At 45.4% G+C, this 21,662-nt stretch overlaps 1 long non-coding RNA gene across 1 annotated transcript; it reads left to right on the top strand.

Annotated features, from left to right (window-relative positions):
• The first annotated feature begins 3,414 nt into the window (after positions 1 to 3,414).
• On the top strand, positions 3,415 to 21,049 carry LOC116971839. Its single transcript, XR_004411646.1, has 3 exons — positions 3,415 to 3,659; positions 4,445 to 4,446; positions 21,022 to 21,049. It is a non-coding gene; the product is annotated as an uncharacterized LOC116971839 (long non-coding RNA).
• Positions 21,050 to 21,662: the final 613 nt, after the last annotated feature.

Raw genomic sequence — 21,662 nt, 5'->3', positions numbered from 1 at the left:
ATGAAGGAACTTTATAGACAATAGACAATAGGTGCAGGAGTAGGCCATTCGGCTCTTCGAGCCAGCACCCCCATTCAATGTGATCATGGCTGATCATCCACAATCAGTACCCCGTTTGGAGCAAAGAATAAAATGAGCAATGTGGAGAATAATCATTTGTGAAATGTTCACTGTTTGTACAGAAACCGCTGACACCAGATAAAAGCCATGCAGCAGGGAATTTCTGCACCTTCCCTCTTTGTCAACCATAACTTGGGAAATGCCTCTGAGAAATGAAACATGATCCACCAAGGCACCATTTCTCTCGTGTTCCTTCAGAGAATATGGAAGGGGATCATGGAACTGCAGTAGAATTTGCAACTAATTCACCTAGTGTTTCTGAGGGACGACTGAACAAGTCATTGTATAATGAACACGGGCAATGATCAAATCCAGATCGTGCCCAATGTGGGATTGTAGAATAGAACATAAGGAACAGGTCCTTTGTCCCACAATGACAATGCTGAACGTAATGCCAAGATAAACTAATCTCAGGGCACAAAGTGCTGGAGCAACTCAGTGGGCCAGGCAGCATACCTGGAGAACATGGATAGGTGATTTGGCGATAAGTGATAGGAACCCTTCTTCAGACAATTCTCAGATTAATCTCATCTGTCTGCACATGATCCATATCTCTCCATTTCCACCTTCCAGTAATATTGGTCCAAAGCATCACACTGGGAACATTTCTGAATTGCCAACCCTGCTATTTCTATTCACCAAGTGAATTGATATACCAAAGACATTGGCTGATGGATAAGTTAGATTGGTCATGCTTTGGCCAGTATGAATGGTTTAGATAAAGGTTGATGGCTCGCCCCTATACAATGTGGCACCACAGACCCCATCTGGTGGAGAAGATGGATCAATGCATTACCAGTGGGTTTCAGCATCAGTGAGCTGGGAAGAGCTTATGTCCTTCATCACACCCATGATATCGCAAAATACTTTATAAGCAGTAAAGTCCTTTTGAACTATATGTGCCGTTGCAAGATATGAAAGTGCAGCGTAGGTTTACAAGGTTAATTCCCGGGATGGCGGGACTGTCATATGCTGAGAGAATGGAGCGGCTGGGCTTGTACACTCTAGAGTTTAGAAGGATGAGAGGAAATCTTATTGAAACATGTAAGATTATTAAGGGTTTGGACATGCTAGAGGCAGGAAACATGTTCCCGATGTTGGGGGAGTCCAGAACCAAGGGCCACAGTTTAAGAATAAGGGGTAAGCCATTTAGAATGGAGACAAGGAAATACTTTTTCTCACAGAGAGTTGTGAGTCTGTGGAATTCTCTGCCTCGGGATGGTGGAGGCCGGTTCTCTGGATACTTTCAAGAGAGAGCTAGATAGGGCTCTTAACGATTGCGGACTCAGGGAATATGGGGAGAAGGCAGGAACAGAGTACTGATTGGGGATGATCAGCCATGATCATAGTGAATGGCGGTGCAGAGAATTCCACAGACTCACAACTCTTTGTGAGAAAAAGTGTTTCCTCGTCTCCGTTCTGATGTCTTGATCTAAAGTGTCATCTATTTATTTTCTCCAGAGATGCTGCCTGACCCGCTGAGTTACTTCTGCTTTTTGTGTCAGTCAGATTTAGCTGTTGGTTGAGAAATAACCTGGATTATGTGCTCGCATTTCCTGTCATGATCTATCACAGACATTCCCAGAAACTATAAATCGATTTAGAAGTCATGGTCTGAATGGAACACAGGATTCTTGTTTCAATATTCCAATTATATCTGCACTAACTTTGGGGCCATTAATAAATATTCCAACCAAACAATGAAGGTTCCATGCAAACCAGGCAGACACCCTTTCCTGCTCAGTTGGCCCCACTCAAAAACCCTTTATTTCAAAATAGCTCCTGGAAGCAATCAATTAGCTTACGTAGAATTCTTAACCTTTCGTACCACATGAGATAGCGACATTTAGAGTCATATAGCTTGGAAAACAGGATCTTTGAGCTGACTCGTCTATGCCAACCAAGATGCTCCATCTAATATAATCCCATTTACCTGCATTTGGCCCACATTGGCCTCTCACCCTTTCCCATCCATGTACATGTCCAAATGTCTTTTTAATGTTGTTATTGTACCTGCCTCAACTACTTCCTCTGTCAGATCATTCCACATACTCACCAACATCTGTGTGAGAAATTTAGAGCTCCTGATAGAGCTTCGAGCCAGCACCCGCGGTGCTGGATCCAAGGGCCGAATGGCCTACTCCTGCACCTATTGTCTATTGATATCATATTCCGAACAAGGTGGCACATTTAAGACTGCACTTAAGTTGTGCACAGTTAGCGAAGCGCCCTGAAACCACTGCTTATTATCCTTAATGTGAGACTGACCAATGGTTGTAAATCCAGATTGTTTTACAATTATTACCACCCAGCAAGAAGCGCTTCGTAAATACTAAGGTGCAACAGTTTGAAATAAATGCAGCATCAATATTTAAATGCTGCTTTCGTCTCCCTATTATCAATTGTCTAATCATTGATACAGTGGTTAAATGGCAAAGCCCTTCTTTTAATTTAACTTTTATGCCTCTTTATTAGCTATTTAACATTGAACATAAAACAGTACAGCATTTGCACCACAATGCCTGTGCTGAACATGATGCCAAGATAAACTAATCTGATCTGCCTGCACGTAGTTTAGTTTAATTTAGTTTAGTTTAGAGATACAGCATGGAAACAGACTCTTTGGACCGTTGTGTCCCTTACTATTTGCACTAATTCTATGTTGTTGCATTTTCACATCTAAGCCCTACACACTGGGCCAATTTTGTAGAGCGGGACTGTAGGTTAAATCTAGCTTAAAAAATGCCCCTGTTGTGCAGGGAATGGATGAAAAAGTGGAATAATATAGAACTAAGTGTGAACAGGTGATGGATGGTCAGCATGGACCTAGGAGGCCAAACGGCCTGTTTCCCTGTTATATCTCTACACTAGACTAAACTTCTGGGCCTCAATGTGGGAAGAATTGGTTGGTAACCTACTGCTGGCTTTCCTTGTACAAAAGATTTCACCTCTTCTAGCCTTCTTTTTAGTTGTGCTTTCAGCATTCTTGTTCCAATCTTATATCAGAAAAACACAAACAACAAATTATATATCATCAGCACCTTTCAGGCACTCTGCACCAGTGTAATTGCGCACAATTTGACCCAGAGTTGCATAACTAGGTGTTAGGACAGTTAAGAGGTGGGTGTTTAGAAAAGAGCTGGAATATATGAATATGTGGAAGATAAATCATTGGCCATGAATCGTTACTTGGAATTGAAGGAGTATATTGAGTATAGAAGTTGGGAGGTTATGTTACTGAATATAGAAGTTGGGAAGTTGGAGGTTATGTTACAATTCTACAAGACATTGGTGAGGCCACATTTGGAGTAATATGTTCAGTTTTGGTCACCCTGTTATAGGAAAGATGTTGTTAAGTTGGAAAGGGTGCAGCAAAAAGTTATGAGGATATTACCAGGACTCGACAGCCTGAGCTGTGGGGAGATTGAGCAGGATAGGACTTTATTCCTTGGAGTACAGAAGAATGAGGAGAGATCTTATAGCTGTGTATAAGATCATCAGAGGAATAGATAGGGTAAGTGTACAGAGTCTTCTACCCAGTCGGGAGGTCAAGAAAGTGTGTTATCGGGATGCATTGCATCATGGTTTGCGAACAACACCATCCAAGGCTGCAAGAAATTGCAGAGCGTTGTAGATGCAGCCCAGTTCATCGGGCAAACTAACCTCCCTTCCATTGACTCCATCTACACTTCACAACATAATCAAGGACGAGTTGCATCCTGCTTTCGCCCCTCTCCCATCAGGCAAGAGGTACAGATATTTGAAAATGCATACCTCTAGATTCAGGGATAGTTTCCTCCAGCTGTTATCAGGCAATTGAACCATCATCTCGACAACTAACAAGCGGTCCTGACATCCCATCTATCTAAATGGAGACCTGCGAGCTATCTTTAATCAAACTTTACTGGACTTTATCTCGCAATAAACGTTATATCCTTTATCCTGTATCTGTAGATTGTGGATGGCTTGACTATAATCATGTAGTCTTTTCGCTGACTGTATAGCACGCAACTAAAAAGCTTTTCACTGTACCTCGGTACATGTGACAATAATAAACTAAACAAAAATAAATTAAATAAATGAAACAGGACATACGTTTAAGGCGAGGGGGGAAAGATTTTGTAATAGGAACCTGAGGGGCAAAATTTTCACACAAAGCGTGGTGGGTGTATGGAACGAGTTGCCAGAGTTGGTAGTTGAGGCAAGAACTATCACAACCTTTGGACAGGTACATGGATAGGATACGTTTAGAAGGATATGGGCCAAACAGTCGCACAGCATGGAGTCATAGAGTGCAAAGCTGATGAGGGTTATGGGAAAGGAGGAGTTTACATTTGTAGATGGTTTATGCATGCAACTTATAATGTAGCTACCTCAATACCACTAACCACGCCCAGTCATCTCAGTATAACTGTGATATCTTCCCCTTCCTCCTCCCTTGGTTCCAGTACGCCTGAAGACTAGATGCAGTCAGTACTGGGACATGTTTGACATGTGCCTTTATTAAAGACTCAGTAAAGTTACAGTGTGTCAGACTTAACTCCTTTACATGGTGTCAGTAAGTTAAACGCGCGCCTCCTGTTTATCGGGTTTTATTTGCTCCTAGTTTTACTAGTGTTTAATCCCCTATTTACCATGGCATTCTCGTGCCGCAAGCCCTCTCCCCTTGTCTTTGACGCTGACATTGCGGAGCGATGGGCTACTTTCGTGATGGACTACAACCACTTCATCAACATCGTGCACCGAAACGACCCTGATGCGGTCAAAGCCTCACTCCTGCTGAACCTTGCCGGTCCCGATGCTATGAAGCGAGCTCAGGCTTTCACTTACAATCCAGCGGTCCTGGATGACAACGACCAGGTCGTCGAGCCGGCGGAATCTGCCAACGACCCGGAATGTCTCTTACGCAAGTTTGCGGAGATTTGTGACTTGCCCTCCAACCGTATATTGGAGCGGGCTAGATTCTTTACAAGGAAACAGCAGCCTGATGAACCGGTTGAATGTTTTATCGCTGACCTGCGCTACCTTGCTCAGTGGTGCCATTTCGAGAACATTCGTGATCAGCTCACCAGAGATAATTTGGTCACCGGCATGCTAGATCAGAAGCTACGAACAGAGCTGCTGCGAAGACCGGACCTCACCCTGACTGAGGCTATGCATGCATGCCGAATAGCTGAGGTGGTTGCCCCGCTACATGGGAAGAGGGGATCTGACAATCGGGCTATTAATCTGACTGGTGTTGCTATGCCCCGTCGCAAGCAAGACAACGTTCGCCCTGCACCGCGGCTGACTTATGCCGCTCGGGTCCCGCTTGTCAAGAAGTGCCCTAACTGCAATTATGTCCACTCTATGCAGTCGCAGTGCCCAGCATTTGGTAAAGCTTGTAATTTCTGTAAGAAGATGAACCATTTCTCAGCTGCCTGTCGCTCCCGTGGGAACGTTCCTCCAGCTCCCAGACAAGTTTTAAACAACCTTCAACAAGTTGATAACGAATTCGGTTCCCAGTCTTCTGTCGACACTGCCCTCGACTCTGAGCCCAGTATTTCCATGGGAGATGCCAGTGTTTATTCTCTCCTTCATACTCAATCTCGCCCCCCGCCCCCCGATCCTTCTGTGCTTGTCACTGTCAACAACAAGTCCTTCACTGCTAAGCTGGATACGGGGGCGAAAGTGAATGTTATGTCAACATCCCTGTTCAGGAAGATAAGAAATAATGAGCTGTTAACTGCTGATTGCTCCATATTGCGTGCTTATGGGGAGAGGAGCTAAAACCTGTGGGGAGGGCCACCTTCCACTGTGTGCTGAAGAAATCTTCGCGTGACCTGTCGTTTTTCATTCTTGACTGTGACTGTGTGACTCTGTTGAGCAATCAGGCGTGTCAGGATCTCGAGCTGGTGTCCTTTGACCGTACTGTCCACGAAGTGCGGGTGATGCTGAATCCACTCTCCGAGTACCCTGACCTATTCGATGATGAACTGGGTAAGCTGCCCCTTGTATACAAGATCGCAACTGACCCGTCGGTTGTACCAGTGGTCCGTGCTCCACACAGGGTGTCGTTTGCCATGAAGGGCAAGGTCGAAGCCATGCTGAAGAACATGGTTGACATGGGAGTGCTTGAAGCTGTCAGCGAACCCACCGAGTGGGTCTCCACCATGGTCGCCGCCATGAAGAAGGGTAAGAGCGAGATACGGGTGTGCATCAACCCCAAAGACTTAAATCTGGCAATAAGGCGTCCTCATTACCCCATGAGGACTGTAGAAGATGTTGCTGCCCAGGTCGGTCAGGCCACGGTGTTCTCTGCCCTTGATGCCAGGAGCTCATTCTGGCAAATACCTCTAGACAAACACTCCTCAGACTTAACCACTTTTGGCACCCCCTTCGGAAGATTAGAATTTTTGCGGATGCCGTTCGGCATCAACTCTGCTAGCGAAGTGTTTCAATGCTCCATGGAGCAACTGTTTGCCGGCCTGCCGTGTGCCATTATCGTGGATGACATCCTGGTTTATGGGAAAGATGCTGCTGAGCACGACCACAACCTCCGACGGATTCTAGACCGCGCTCGCCAGATCAACTTAAAACTTAACCCGTCAAAGTGCAAGTTCCGTGTAGCTGAAGTACCCTATGTTGGCACATCTTCACAGCCCACAGACTGAAACCTGATCCGCAGAAGATCAACGCTATCTCCGAGCTGCCTCCCCGACCGACGTGACCAGCCTGCAGCGTTTCCTGGGCATGGTCAACTATTTGGGAAAGTTCATCCCCGACCTCAGCGAGTTGAGCGCACCCCTGAGGCAACTGACGAAAAAAGACATTGCCTGGTCCTGGTTTCCCCAACACCAGCAGGCTTTCGACCTTCTCAAATCAAAGCTGATTAGCACACCAACTCTCAAGTTTTTCGATCTGCAACGTCCAATTGTAGTTACGTGTGATGCTTCCCGCTTCGGACTCGGTGCTGCCTGCCTGCAACTCCATGATGACGGCTCACTGCAGCCCATTTCTTATGCCTCGCGTACCATGACAGACACTGAGCAGCGCTATGCACAAATCGAGAAGGAGCTTCTTGCGGTTGTATTCGCCTGCTCCAAGTTCAAGGACTTCCTTTTCGGTACCAGGTTCACCGTCGAGACGGATCATCAACCCTTGGTGACCATCCTCAATAAGCCTATCCACATCGCTCCAGCTAGACTCCAGCGCATGATGTTACAGCTCCAGCGGTTCGACTTTCTGATCGTGTACAAGAGGGGCACCGAGATGCATGTGGCCGACGCGCTGTCCCGGGCCCCCCGGTCCTCCTGTGACAGGCACCCCTACGAGCAGGAGGATCTGCAGGTACTAAATGTCAACTTTGTTCCCTCTAAGCAGCTGCAGTGCCTGGTTGAGCACACCGCCAACGACCCCGACCTGCAACAGCTCGCAGCTGTCATCCAGCGGGGGTGGCCCAGCAGACACACCTCACTGCCTGCGGGTGCCCACCCCTTCTTTCTGGTCCGCGACGAGCTTGTGCTCCGGGACGGCATCATCATCAAAGGTCACAAGGTGGTCGTCCCTGCCTCCCTATACGACTTGTACTACAACGCTGCCCACATGGGGCATCCCGGAGCCGATGCCACGTCTCACATGCCCAAGAACAATACTATTGGCCCGGCATGGCCAAGTACATTAAAGCCCGAGTAGCCTTCTGTCCTGATTGCAACACTCTTGCCCCACATCAGCAGCGCCAGCCACTTCTGCAGCAGCCTGCGCCTGCCATGCCCTGGACCTCGCTGGCTGCTGACATATTCGAATGGCGAGGCAAGCACTACCTGGTGTTGGTTGATTCATACTACAACTGGTTCGAAGTGGATCTTCTCCCTGCTATCACCTCTGAAATGGTTATCAGGAAGCTGCGCAGACACTTTGCTACCTTTGGGTCCCCGGTCCGCTTGCAGACCGACAACGGCCGTCAGTTCGCCAGTGCAGAATTCCAGGCTTTCGCTGTGAAGTGGAACTTCACTCACTATACCAGCAGCCCCGAATACCCGCAGAGCAACGGCCTGGCCGAGCGAGCTGTCCGCAGTGCCAAGAATTTACTCGAGCAGTCTCGTCTCTCCAATGGTGACTTCTACCTGGGTCTACTCAACCTTCGCAACATCTCACGGGACTCTACCATGTGATCCCCTGCCCAGCATCTGATGTCCCGCGTGCTTCGCCCACCGATGCCGATCGCCCAACTATCCCTGGTGCCCAAGGTCCTCCAGCCTGCCGCCGTTCAGCAACGGATTGCTCACAAGCATGAGGTACAGCGCCGCTCTCACGACAAGTCCTGCCGCCCGCTCTCAACACTACTGCCTGGCCAGGTCGTCCGCATGCAGACAGCCACCGGATTCTCCCGACTCGCAACCGTTGTTGGTGTGGACGATTCCCCGAGATCTTACCTGGTGGACTTTGATGGAACTGTCTACCGCCGGAGCCGCCAGCACCTGTTGGCCGTTAACGAGCCTCAGCCTCCTCCTGCGGAACCCTACGCTCCTCCGTTGCGTTTCGAGCCTGTCATTACTAATTACCCCACAGCTCCCTGCGTGCCCCGGTCAGTTCGCTTGCCGCGTTCTCCTCCCTCTGCGCTTCCTGCTTTCGGGCAGATGATCTCCTCCCCTGCTCGTTCTCCTTCTCCTCCTTCTCCCCCGTCTCCTCCTCCTGGATCACCCGTGCCGGTTGGGTCACCTCCCGCATTCCCGGTTGGGTCTCCGCCGACTTTCTCCTTCCCGGCTGCTACTGCTCCGCCTCCTCTTCTATCTGGTGGGGAGGGTGATGGTGCTATACGCACACGCTCGGGTCGGGTTGTCAAACCTCCTGTCCGCTACGGTGATTTCGTTTAAATTTGCATGTGTTGTATAATCACACTGCCACTGTTATAACTTCAATTTTAGATTTCTAAGGGAAAGGATGTAGATGGTTTATGCATGCAACCTATAATGTAGCTATCTCAGTACCACTAACCACGCCCAGTCATCTCAGTATAACTGTGATATCTTCCCCTTGCTCCTCCCTTGGTTCCAGTACGCCTGAAGACTAGATGCAGTCAGTACTGGGACGTGTTTGACATGTGCCTTTATTAAAGACCCAGTAAAGTTACAGTGTGTCAGACTGGACTCCTTTACAACATTGATAGATACTGAAACCACAGAACATAGAACAGTACAGCACAAGAACAGACCTTTGGCTCACAATGTCTGTGCTGAACATGATGCCAAGACCAAATCTTATCAGCCTGCACATAATCAATAACCCTCATTCCCTCTATATCCATACGCCTATCCAAAAGAATTGTAAATGCCACTATTAGATCTGCCTCATCAGCCACTCCTGGCATTGCATTCTAGGTAGTCACCGTGGTAGTTACTGTGTAGAAAACTCACCCCACACATCTTCATTAAACTTTACCCCATTCACCTTAAAGCTATTCCTTCTAGTATTTTGGTTTGCCATCTTGAGAAAAAAAGGTTCTGACTGTCCACGTTATCTATGCCACTGAAGGGATTGGATTGAAAGTGTAAGGATTTTATCAAAATAGATCAGAAAATGTACACTTTAGTTTGAACAGAACTCTCTGCACCAAGTTTTCATCTGTTATTTTTGTTGAAATTCTGAAACCTGAAGCCATCAAACATTTTCTCCGTATTTAGTGCTTGTTTTCTTTGCAGAGGGACACAGAAGTTCCGAGACAGTGTGGGCGCAATGGAACAAGATGAAAGTTCTTCAACACTCTCTGTATCCTGGCAGCGAGAGTGAATTTGTTGGCAAATGCTCGGCAATTTATTTGCCTTGATGAATGGGAATGTTTTTTCCTCAACACCTGTCACTAGCTTTTCACTCATCAAAATCTACAGCTAAAGAAAATAGCAACTGGCACATGCCCAACGAGAAAAGGTGTTTTGAACCTAACCTTCCACAATACAGAAAGAAATAATATATGCCTACAAATTGGGTTGCGTAAGTGGCATGTTTTTTTGCGGGCTAGGCAGTTCGATTTCAGTGAAAATTTCATCATGGAAACTGTAGGACTTGCTGCAAGTTGCATGATCCCTCGTTTTCCTTCTGACCCCTTTGTCTATCTGCAACCTGGTGCATGAAGGAGAATGGATACGAATAGTGTTCAAGAGGGAACTGCAGATGCTGGAAAATCGAAGGTACACAAAAATGCTGGAGAAACTCAGCGGGTGCAGCAGCATCTATGGAGCGAAGGAGATAGGTAACGTTTCGGGCCGAAACCCTTCCTATCTCCTTCACTCCATAGATGCTGCTGCACCCGCTGAGTTTCTCCAGCATTTTTGTGTACCTTGGATACGAATAGTGTTGTCCAATGCATACTTTAAGGCATTTTCTGGATTTTTGTCTGCATCTGCATACATATATGGACAAAAATCCAGAAATGGCTGCCATGCCAATAAGCCATTTACGCAGAGAGAGGCATTGCAAAGGGAATGGTTCCAGACCATGACTCTAAAACTGTGGACCCTGTTCAGATAGTCTTTAGGTAATTAATTTAGGTTGCACTGTCTGGGATGCCCCACTCCACCACTGCCACTATCATCACCCACACAATTCCCAGTACTAGTCCCCATCCTCCAAAGCTAACAATCCTCACCTCTCCCCTTTGGTCGACACAATACCCAATGCCAAATGCCCAGTCCTTCTCTCACCACCCTTCCAATCAGCAGATCTGTCCACCGAGGACCAGCTCTCCCTCCTGAATAAACATGTACTTCAATTTCATTAAAGACCGTGTTTCTTTTTCGAATGAAGAAATAACTGGAGAATACTCAGAGAGTTTACAGCACAAAAACAGGTCCTTTGTTCATGCCAACTTTTTTTGCCCATCTATACTCCTCCCTTTTGCCTATATTTTGCTTATATAATCGTCCTACTTATTTATTTGAGTTCCTCTCTGAACATAGTGATTGTGTCTGGTTCCACCATCTCTTCTGGCATCAAGTTCCTGGTATCAACCACTCTTTGTAACATCTTTATCCCTCAGATCTCCTTTATCCCACAGGCCCTTCTCCTTTAAAACTCTTTCTTCTCAATTTAAACCTTTGCTCTCTTGTTTTTGATATCTCTAATTTGTGAAAAAGATTCGGAATACCTAGTCAACCTGCCTGGATTCAGGGTCCAATTGCTAAGACCTATTCATAGCCGAACAGTCTGCAAGTTAGAAATGTGAGTCCACGAACTGAGTTCTGACACAGCAGAAGATGCCTGCAGAGATGGGTTGTTCCAAAGGAAGAGATAACCTGAAGAACATTTTAAATATCATTTCGTTATTCTTAATAAAGAATGAAAAGAATAATATTCTTTTCAAAGATTTTTCTACAAACGAGATTTTAGTTTAATTTAATTCCATTTCATTTTGTTTACTTTAGTTTAGAGATACAGCATGGAAACAGGCCCTTCGGCCCACCAAGTCCATGCCAACCATCGATTACCCATTCTATGTAATCCCACAATCTAATCTAATCACTACACAATTGGGGCAATATATAGAAGCCAATTAACCTACAAACCCAGCCAGTTTTGGGATGTGGGAGGATGTGGGAACGTGCAAACTCCACACAGACTGCACCCGAGGTCAGGATCGAACCTGGATCTCTGGTGCTGTGAAGCATCAGCTCTTTTATATGCCATTGATGGTTTGAATAAGATACTGCTGCTTTATATAGGACATTAATGGTTTGAATAAGATGTCTTGATAGGATTCACTAAATGGACATCAGTTTGTTAATCAGAATGTTTTCTTTCTAGCGTTGATGTGGCAAAATTCTCAACAGTGTTAAGGACCGTCACCTGGATCCCTACAACGGCCAGCAAATCCTTTCAGTCGGTCTCCCAAACACTTGTTTATTTGCGCGGGCATAACATTCATAAACGGAGGAGACTATTTCTATCAGGTTCTCCTCTGAGCCTCATTCGCTCCAGGGATGGCAAGCCCAACCTGTCTAATCTTTCCCCATAACTTAAAATCCTTCAATCCAGCCGATCTCCTCCGGTGAATCTCCTCTGCACTCTCTCCAGCACCATCACATCCTTTCGAGAGTGTGGCGACCACAACTGCTTACAATGATTCATTGTTTGGCTGCACCTTCCGCCACCATCCTCCAACACCACAGCAAAGTTGGTCAGTTATCCTCCTATCGTGCATATGTGCCAGTTTATAACATTTCCTGACAGGAGAGTTGTCCTCAGGCACAGCAGATATAGAGGATACTCTTCTCCAGTGCAGTTCCAGCAGCGGAGGAGAGCTGATATTAAAATTGGCTGCTTACTAACAGTTCTTCATTGCAGTCCCAACATGGCAGCAAAGTTTGTCAGTGTCCCTCCAATGTTTTGGTGAACAAACTGGTTGATCAATCTCCTGGAGTCATAGTCTTACAGCATGGAAGCAGGCCCTTCGGCCCAACTTGCCAGTGGCAACCAACTAGTCCCACCTGCCTGCATTTGCCCATATCACTTTAAACCTACCGTAACCATGTACCTGTCTAAATGTTTCTTAAACATTGCAATAATACCTGCCACAACCACCTCCTGTGCAGCTTGATCCATACACCCACGTGTGAAAACGTTACCCCTCAAGTTCCTATTAAATCTTTCCCCCACACCTTAAACATGTGTCCTCTGGTTCTTGAGACCCTTTGGACTTTGGACTTTAGACATAAACATGGGAACAGGTCCTTTGGCCAACTGACTCCACACCGACCAGCGATCACCCCATACACTAGCACTATCCTACACACAAGGAACAATTTACAATATTTTTACCTAAAGCCAATTAACTTACAAACCTGTATTTCTTTGGAGTGGGAGGAAATCAGAGCACCCAGAGGAAACCCAGACGATCACAGGGAGAACATTAAAATTCCACATAGACAGCACCTGCAGTCGGAATCAAACCCGGGCCTCTGGCACGGTAAGGCAGCAACTCTACCACTGCGCCATCTTGCCGCCTTTGTGCCCTGACAGATTTTGTTCCCTCTGATATAACATCGCCTGGTCTTTATCCAATGGTGTAAGCAAAGATTTGGCTAGGGCGCTGCTCCTTTAACCCAACTTGCAGATCACGTCCAGCTCCCAGTCTGATACAACGTGTCCAGCTGCAAATGCATGCCTTCAACTCCAAGTGTGCTGAACCCTTTAATTTCTGGACCCTTCACTTTGTGGCATCGTCTTCTGAACATTAAATATTGCCAGAGATGATTAATTGAAAGTTAATGAAATCTATCAGTGAAACAATGGGAAGGCAATGAGCTATGTAATCATTGAAATAGTAAATGAAATGATGTAAGCTGCTTCCATTCCGCTTATTGACAGTGATTAAGGTGTGGTGTGTCTGGGCGGCTCAGCTGTGCTTTCCGGCTGGTCACTCAAAATCCACTGACTCTACCGTGATCTTTAAGCAAGGCAAAACTTCGTGTAACAGAAGGCGGCAAATGATATTGATTTTGAGCTGCATAACAGTATGGAAACAAAGCTTCTCAAACGTGTTTCACAGCAGCCATCAGCCGACCAGACAAACAACAGTGACACCCGAGATGATTGCAAATAAGATTATTCCGAGAAAGGGCTTAGCATGTAGGCAGTTGTTCCCTTAACTAGATTTCGCAGATTCAGAAATGAATGGCTGTTTAGTAGTGTGAGCCTGTTACCAAGGGATCCATTAGCCCCTTTTAACCAAATTAAATGTGGACTTACTTAGAGGGGTTGCAGTTAAGCATGGGGTATGGTGGTGTAGGGAGGGGGAGGGGGGGGGGGGGGGGATGTGGATGATAAAGTGTGCAGCTTTATTTTTAACTCGAGTTTGTTTCGTTCCCTAGGTTTTCTCAGCCACCAAGGCCTCAGCTGGCATGTGAAAGGTGGTAAAAGTCAGGCATGTGTGAATCAACGCCTGGGCCTTGCCACAGTGAAGGCACGGCTATTCATCACCGGCTAGTGGCTGACAGTGACTGATGGGATAGGCTTGGCTCTGGCACTTCACCGGCACAAGAATCATATGAGGCAGGCAGCAGACTGACAGCTAGAGCGCTGTGTCAAGTGGTGTAGAGACCAGAGCTATTAATAATCTGTGCCACATGATCTGCAGTGCAGGGAACAATGATTTAGACATTGGTTAGAATAAAGATTTTACATTTAGTGTCAGTGACAACCTCAGTGCTTGGTATGTAAAGGGCCTGATTAATCAAGATCCCGGGAAATGGAGGGGGTGGGGGATGGAGGGGGAGACAGAATTTTCCATTGTGTGAATGTGAGCTTTTTTACAATGAATGCTCTTTCTGGTCAATACCAAAAAAATATTCAGGAGCGATATTGCAATATGATCACTCTGTTTCTTTCAAAATAAATCCAGTCTTCAAATAACAACTCCCATCTTCCAACCACTTGCATTGTTTTGTACCAATTTAACGTGACCTGTGACCACAGTTAATGATTTTTCTGAGAGCTCAGTAATCCTTAAATGCTATGAAATTGCAAATGAGCATGTCTGCAACGTTGAATTATATTGGCTGGAGGGGTTAAGATATCAGAATAATTTATTAGTTGAACACAACTAAATGGAGTGTTAAAGAATGCGTTTGGTATACTTGCCTTCATAGATCGGGGCATTGAGTATAAGAGTCAGGAAGTCATGTTGCAGCTTTATAGGACATTGGTTAGGCCTATACTTTGGGGTAGTGAGTCCATTTCTGATCTCCTCGTTACAGGAAGGATGTGGAGGCTTCAGAGATGATGCAGGGGAGGTTTACTAAAATGATGCCTGTATTAGAGGCTATTAACATAAGGAAAAGTTGGATAAATTTGGGCAAATTTAGTTTGTTTCCTCTGGAGTGATGGAGGCAGAGGTGAGGCCTGATGGGAGGGCATAAATTAATGATAGCCATAGGTAGGGTAAACTGTCAGAACCTTTTCCCCAGGGTGGAAATTTGAGAGATGAGAAGGCATAGCTTTAATGTGAGATGAGCAAGGTTTAAAGGATAGACACAAAATGCTGGAGTAACTCAGCAGGTCAGGCAGCATCTCTGTAGAACATGGATAGACAAAGTTTCTACAGTATCTGGTGTTCCACATGTGTACTCCTGCACATCGGTAAGACCAAGTGTAGACTCGGCGACCGCTTTGCCGAACATTTACGCTCGGTCCACCAAGGCTTACAGGATTCTCCTAGTTGCTAACCATTTTAATTCCACTTCCCATTATCATACTGACCTCTCTGCCCTGGACCTTCTCTATTGCCAGAGTGAGGCCTTACGCAAACTGGAGCAACAGCACCTCATATTCCGCTTGGATAGCTTACAATCCATCAGTATGAGCATTGAATTTTCCAATTTAACCCACTAACTAACTAACCCACAACAGCCCTCTTTCCCCTTCCCTTCTCCTCCCCCGCTCCTCTCCATTCTTTCCCTCCACCTCCTTTGCAACCTGGCTGACATCATAGGGGTTTCCCCCTTCCCCTCCACTTGTACCAATGGATACGCAATTCACAACTTTTCTATCCCTGAATTTAACAATTCACAACTCTTTATCCTCTCGGACTCACACCTTTCTCATTGGCATGGCCTTTGTCCAACAATCTGCCTATCACCTATCTGCCTGTGTTCACCTATCACTGGTCATGCTCTGTCCTGACCCTTCTCTCTCCCAGATTTCTTTACCGCTCCCCCCTGCAATCAGTCTAAAGAAGGGTTTCGACCCAAAAAGTTGCCTATCCAAGTTTTCCCAAGTATGCTGCCCTACCCGCTGAGTTACTCCAACATTTTGTATCCTAGGTTTGGTATAAACCAGCATCAGCAGTTCCTTGTTATTAAAGTTTAAAGGAGATGTGCGGGGCTTTTTTTCAATAGTTATAAATAGCCTTTAGACATCTTGAACTCATGGAAGGGTCTGTGTAAATGTATATTGTGCTTTCTTCCTGTCAGTAGTTACCTTTTGAAAGGGCATCACCAAGATCAGGATGCATGAAGGTTACTCCTTAATTTTTGAAAACATAACGCCTTAATTCCATCTAGTCAACTATCAGAATAGTCACCCCCCTCTTCTAACAATCTTACAGTCATAGTCAGAGAGCACAGAAATGGGTCCTTCGGCCCAACTCGTCCATGCTGACTAAGGTGTCCCAGCTACATTCATCCCATTTGCCTGCGTTTGGCCTAGATACCTCAAAACCTTTTCTATCCATTCGTCTTAGGATTTGTTCACAGAGCTGAAGTGAATCACGTATAACACGTATCCACACAAATTAACTTTACTATTATCGCATTTACTAAATTATCATTTACATAGTACTGTCAAATAGTCATAGAGTCATAAAGCATGGAAACAGGATAATTGGCGTAACATCCCCACACTGACCAACATGTTCCATCTACACTAGTCCCACTTGCCCGTATTTGGCCCATATCCCTCTATGCCTATCCGATCCTATCTTATCCATGTATCTGTCTAAATATTTCTAGAACATTGCCTCAACTACGTCCTCCGGCAGCTCATTCCATATACCCACCATCCTTTATGTGAGAAAGTTACCCCATTAGATTCCTGAAATATCTCCCCCCTCACCTTAATCCTATGTCCTCTGGTTCTCGATTCCCCTACTCTGGGCAAGAGACTCTGCGTTTACCAGATCTATTCCTCTCATGATTTTGTACACTTCTATCAGATCACCCTTCATCCTCCCGCGTTTCAAGGAGTCGAGCCTTAGTCTGTTCAACCATCCCAATAGCTCTGGCTCTTGACTCTTGGCAACATACTCGTAAATCTTCTCTGCACTCTTTCCAGTTTGACAAAATCTTTCCTATATCATCGTGTCCAAAAGTGAACACAATACTCTAAATGTGGCCTCTTATATAACTGCAACAGACCATACTCAATACTCTGATTGACGAAGGCCAAAGCGCAGAAAGCCTATTTGCTCACCCTATCTACCTGCATAAAGGTTTGCGCAACTGCAAAGTTCAAGTCTCTGTGCTTAATAACTATTGTGTGTTCCACATGGCCATCCAAACTTCACTCTATGGGGTGAAATAGTCAATGTAAAATTGATCATTTGACGTAGAAGATCACTGCAGCTCCCTGAAGTGATATATTGTCATTTTTATTAATATAACCATGACGGCCACAAAATCAATAACTGGATGGTCAACATTAATTAGATGTCTTGCTTCCATAAGCACAGTGACAATTCCTCAGCACTTCTGCACCCTTGAAAAATATTACTGACTGTGCTCATATCTCATGCTCGATATGATCATTAATCCATGAGGCAAAACAATTCCCAAATATTTTCACCCATTCTGTGTTTGAGAATATTGTAACTAAAAGACAGAATATAATGTCAATTCATTGTACTTGTAAAACAAATTAGACTTTTTTGATTGAAATACACAGCATTGAAACAGTTCCTTTAACCCGTACAAGCCTGTGCCAATCATTGATCACCCGTTCACACTCCTTCTTCTATGTTATCTCATTTTCACATCTACTTCATACACACTAAAGGCAATTACTGGCGCCAATTAAGCACATCTTTGGAATGGAGATGGGGGAGGTGGAAACTGGAGCAGCAGGAGGAAACGCATATCATGACATATTTCATGAAGTGCACTGGCTTACATTCATTAATGGCATGTAATTGCAAATGGATTGCATGCTCTAGGTCTGCCGTGCTTTATTTGGTGTGGTGAAACTCCAATGTATTTAGATTAATGGATTTAAAATTGAATGGGCATTACAGAGAACAGGACATCTGAGTCACTCGATTTCTACTCAAGTAAAGCCAAACATTTTCCATGCTTACCATGGACTCCAATACCTGCAAACCTACTCACCAGCCCATGTACATTGAAACTCACCCTTAACCTAACGGACACTTCCTATTCTAAACCAAGTCTCACCTCCCCATCTCCACTCTCCTCATTTACCTTATTAAATTAGTTCACCAGTAGGTCAAGTCATAGTTCCTCCCATGCACCTTATTCTTCTGAATAAACCTACCATGGGGGACTTAATTAACTGCCTTATTGAAATCCATGTAGAAAATTTCCTCCACCCTACTCTCATCGATCACCTTTGTTACCTCCTCAAAAAACTCAATCAAGATAGTAAGACACAACCTGCAGCATACAAAACCATGCCCTCTGTCCCTTATTTAACGATTCTCTTCCAAATGGGAGTAAACCCTATCCAGAAGAATCCAAACTCCAAGAGTTAATAAGGCCATTGGGAGTGGGACCCTTTGATCCCTTTAAGAATGCCTCCTGCTTTTCCCTGCTACTGCTTTTTTGTGCTGATTTACTCTCAGTTTAGCCTATTGCCAACCGTTGGTCTCTAGCCCTTGGTTTTCCATTCCCCCTGCTTTTGCTCTGCCTCCTGCATGTCCAGCTGTGGTCAGGGTCTGGAAGCCATGGCCATCCCATGTGATAGAGTGGTAAGTAGCCTCATGAGGGATGCCTCCAAAACCCCAAAATGTCCCTGCTATCCATTAACTGTTTTTGATTGTTCGAAAGATACAGCTTGAAGCCAGCCCTTTCTGCCCACTCCGCCATTCTGTCTACTCCGCCATTTAATCATGGCTGATCTATCTTTCCCTCTCAACCCCATTCATCTGCCTTCTCCACATAACCCCTCACTAATCACAAATCGGTCAATCTCCGCCTTAAAAATATCCATTGACGGCCTCCACAGCCCTCTGTGGTAATGATTCTCACAGATTCATCACATTCTGACTAAATAAATTCCTCCTCATCTCCTTTTTAAGGGTATATCTTTTTATCCTGATCTGGTCCCAGACTCTCCCACTAGTGGAAACATCTTCTCCATATCCACTCTATCCAGGCCTTGCACTCTTCAGCAAGTTTCAATGAGGACCCCCTCATCCTTCTAAACTCCAGCAAGTACAGGCCGAGTGCCATCAAACATTCATCATATGTTAACTCAATAATCCCTGGGATCAATCTCGTAAACCTCCTCTGGACCCTCTCCAATGCCAGAAATGTTAACCAGCGATCACCTTTGCACACTAGTTCTATGTATTCACACTTTCATATTCACTCCGTACAAACTCAGGGCAATTTGCAGAGGCCAATTAACCTACAAATCTGCACATCTTTGCCATATAGGAGGAAACCTGGTGGAAGCCCAAGATTTAACACTGAGAACGTGCAGACTCCATAGAGGCAGCACCTGAGGTCAGGTTCGAACTCGGTTTCTGGCGCCTTGAGGTAGCAGCTCTACCCAGCGGCAGCACTGAGCTACCCGCAAAGACTGTAGATGCTGAAATCTTGAGCAAAGAATCAGTGGGCTGCCTGAGTTCCTCCAACACTTTGCTTTGTTGCAAATACTTGATTCAGAGACATTGAATTAAGTATTCGAATGGATTTAAGTGATTAAAAAAAGGATGCTGGAGTAACTCAGTGGGTCGGACACCATCCCTGGAGAACATGGATCGGCGACTTTTCGGTTCAGAACCCTTTTTCAGACTGTTTGCAGGGGGTAGAATGTTGGAGAAGAGGAGGGGCCGGACAGAGCATGGCCAGTAATAAGTGAACACAGGCTGATAGGCAGATTGTTGGACAAAGGCTAGAGGTGAAGAGATAGTGTGAGCATGAAAAAGATGCGACTTGTTTGGCTTGGCGATAGAAGCGTTGTGAATTGTGTATCCATTGGAAATGATGCAGGTGCAGGGGGGGGGAAGAACCTAGCGCAATGTTAACCACATTCAGGGAAGGGGAGGGGGAAATAAAAGGTGTGGTGGTTCCAGGGGGAGGAAGGGGAGGGGGAACGGAGCTGTTATGTGTTAGTTACTTAAACTGGAGTATTCAATGTTCATGCCATTGGGTTGTGAGCTACCGAAGCAAAATTTGAGGTGCTGAAATATGAATTGACAAAGGGTTCCGACGCGAAACGTCACCTAGTCTTTTTCTCCAGACAGCAGACACGTTGTGTCTATCTTTGGTATCAACCAGCACCTGCAGTTCTTTCCTGCACATAGAAAATGATAAATTTATTTCAAACATATTTAAGTGTTAGAAATTCATTTCATAATATTAAGAAAAATTAGGAAGTGTTTTTGGCATCCATCCATCTGCAAGAGATGATGGTGTGGCTTAGATGTTGCCCTGTTATAGAGTTATAGAGTCATACAGCGTGGAAACAGGCAGTTCGGTCCAACTTGCCCACAACGGTCAACATGTCCCAGCTACACTAGTCTGCATTTGGCCCGTATCCCTTCAAACCTGTCCTATCCATGTACCTGTCCAACTGATTCTTAAGCTTTGTGATAGTACCTGCCTCCACTACCTCCTCTGGCAGCTTGTTCCATTAAATCTTTTCTCCGTCTCCTTAAACCTATGTCCCCTGGTCCTCGACCTCCCTACTCTGGGTAAGAGACTCTGTGCATCTACCCATTCTATACCTCTCATGATTTTATACACAGAAGAGAGGAATGTTTCATCTGTGATTGTGTTTCCTGCCATGGCTGACTAGGCCTATCCTTGACAGGAAGACCCTCCCACAGCTTCCACAGTTGTAGTTGTGTCTGGCTGTTGGAGTGGGGAGTGTGTTGATGTTGCCATTGACCATTTTGTGGCATTGGCGCCTGGCTACAGTTCTTTAACCGTGTGCTGCCGTGATGCATCATACTTGCCTGGATTAGGAATTAGGAAGACACAACCACTTATCTACATTTACCTTTTGAATCAATATTGGTGACTCCATTCAAACTTCATATACCAGCCATCCCTGGTGTATAGCTAGCTGCAGGAACGCAGGAGGATCAGGGGCTGATCTTTGGAGAGCAGGAGGTTGAGGGGTGATTTTATAGAAGAGTAAAGATTGTGGGAGGAATAGATCGGATAAATGCACTGTCTATTGCCCAAGGTAGGGGAATCGAGAAGCAGAGGACATAGGTTTAAGGTGAAGGGCGAATAATTTAATAGGAACCTGAGGGGCAGCTTTACACAAAGGGTGGTGGGAGTATAGAATGAGCTGCTGGAGAAGGTAGTTGAGGCAGGTACTATCGCAATGTTTAAGAAACATTTAGACAGGTACATGGATAGCATAGGTTTAGTGGGATATGCGCTAAACGCAGGCAAATGGTACTAGTGTAGATGGGACATGTTGGTCGGTGTGGGCAAGTTGGCCTGATGGGCCTGTTTTCACACTGTATGACTCTATGACTATGAGCTGAGCAACTGGATGCAATTTTTGCCCAAACCCTTCAGCCGAGTATGTTTTTGCTCTCCCATGTTCAATTCTCCAGCCCATACCTGACTTTCATGTTGCAATGCAGGTCTCAGAGGTCAGAGGGAACCTAATCCCAATCCAGCTCTGAATCAAGGGATATGTGGTTACAGCAGGAGGCTGGTGCTGAGGTAAAGGATCAACCATTAGCTGTTAATGAATATTGGCATTCAATCTAAGAAGAAGGTGGACAAACATGGATTGTTTCCTCTGGAGTGCTGGAGACTGGAAGGACACCTGATAGAAGTATGTAAAATAATGGAACAATGGACAGGGTA

Source organism: Amblyraja radiata, chromosome 1 (assembly GCF_010909765.2).
Source record: "Amblyraja radiata isolate CabotCenter1 chromosome 1, sAmbRad1.1.pri, whole genome shotgun sequence".
Lineage (NCBI taxonomy): Eukaryota > Metazoa > Chordata > Chondrichthyes > Rajiformes > Rajidae > Amblyraja > Amblyraja radiata.
The sequence above is the reverse complement of the archived record's forward strand: the minus strand, read 5'-3'. Positions and strand labels throughout refer to the sequence as shown.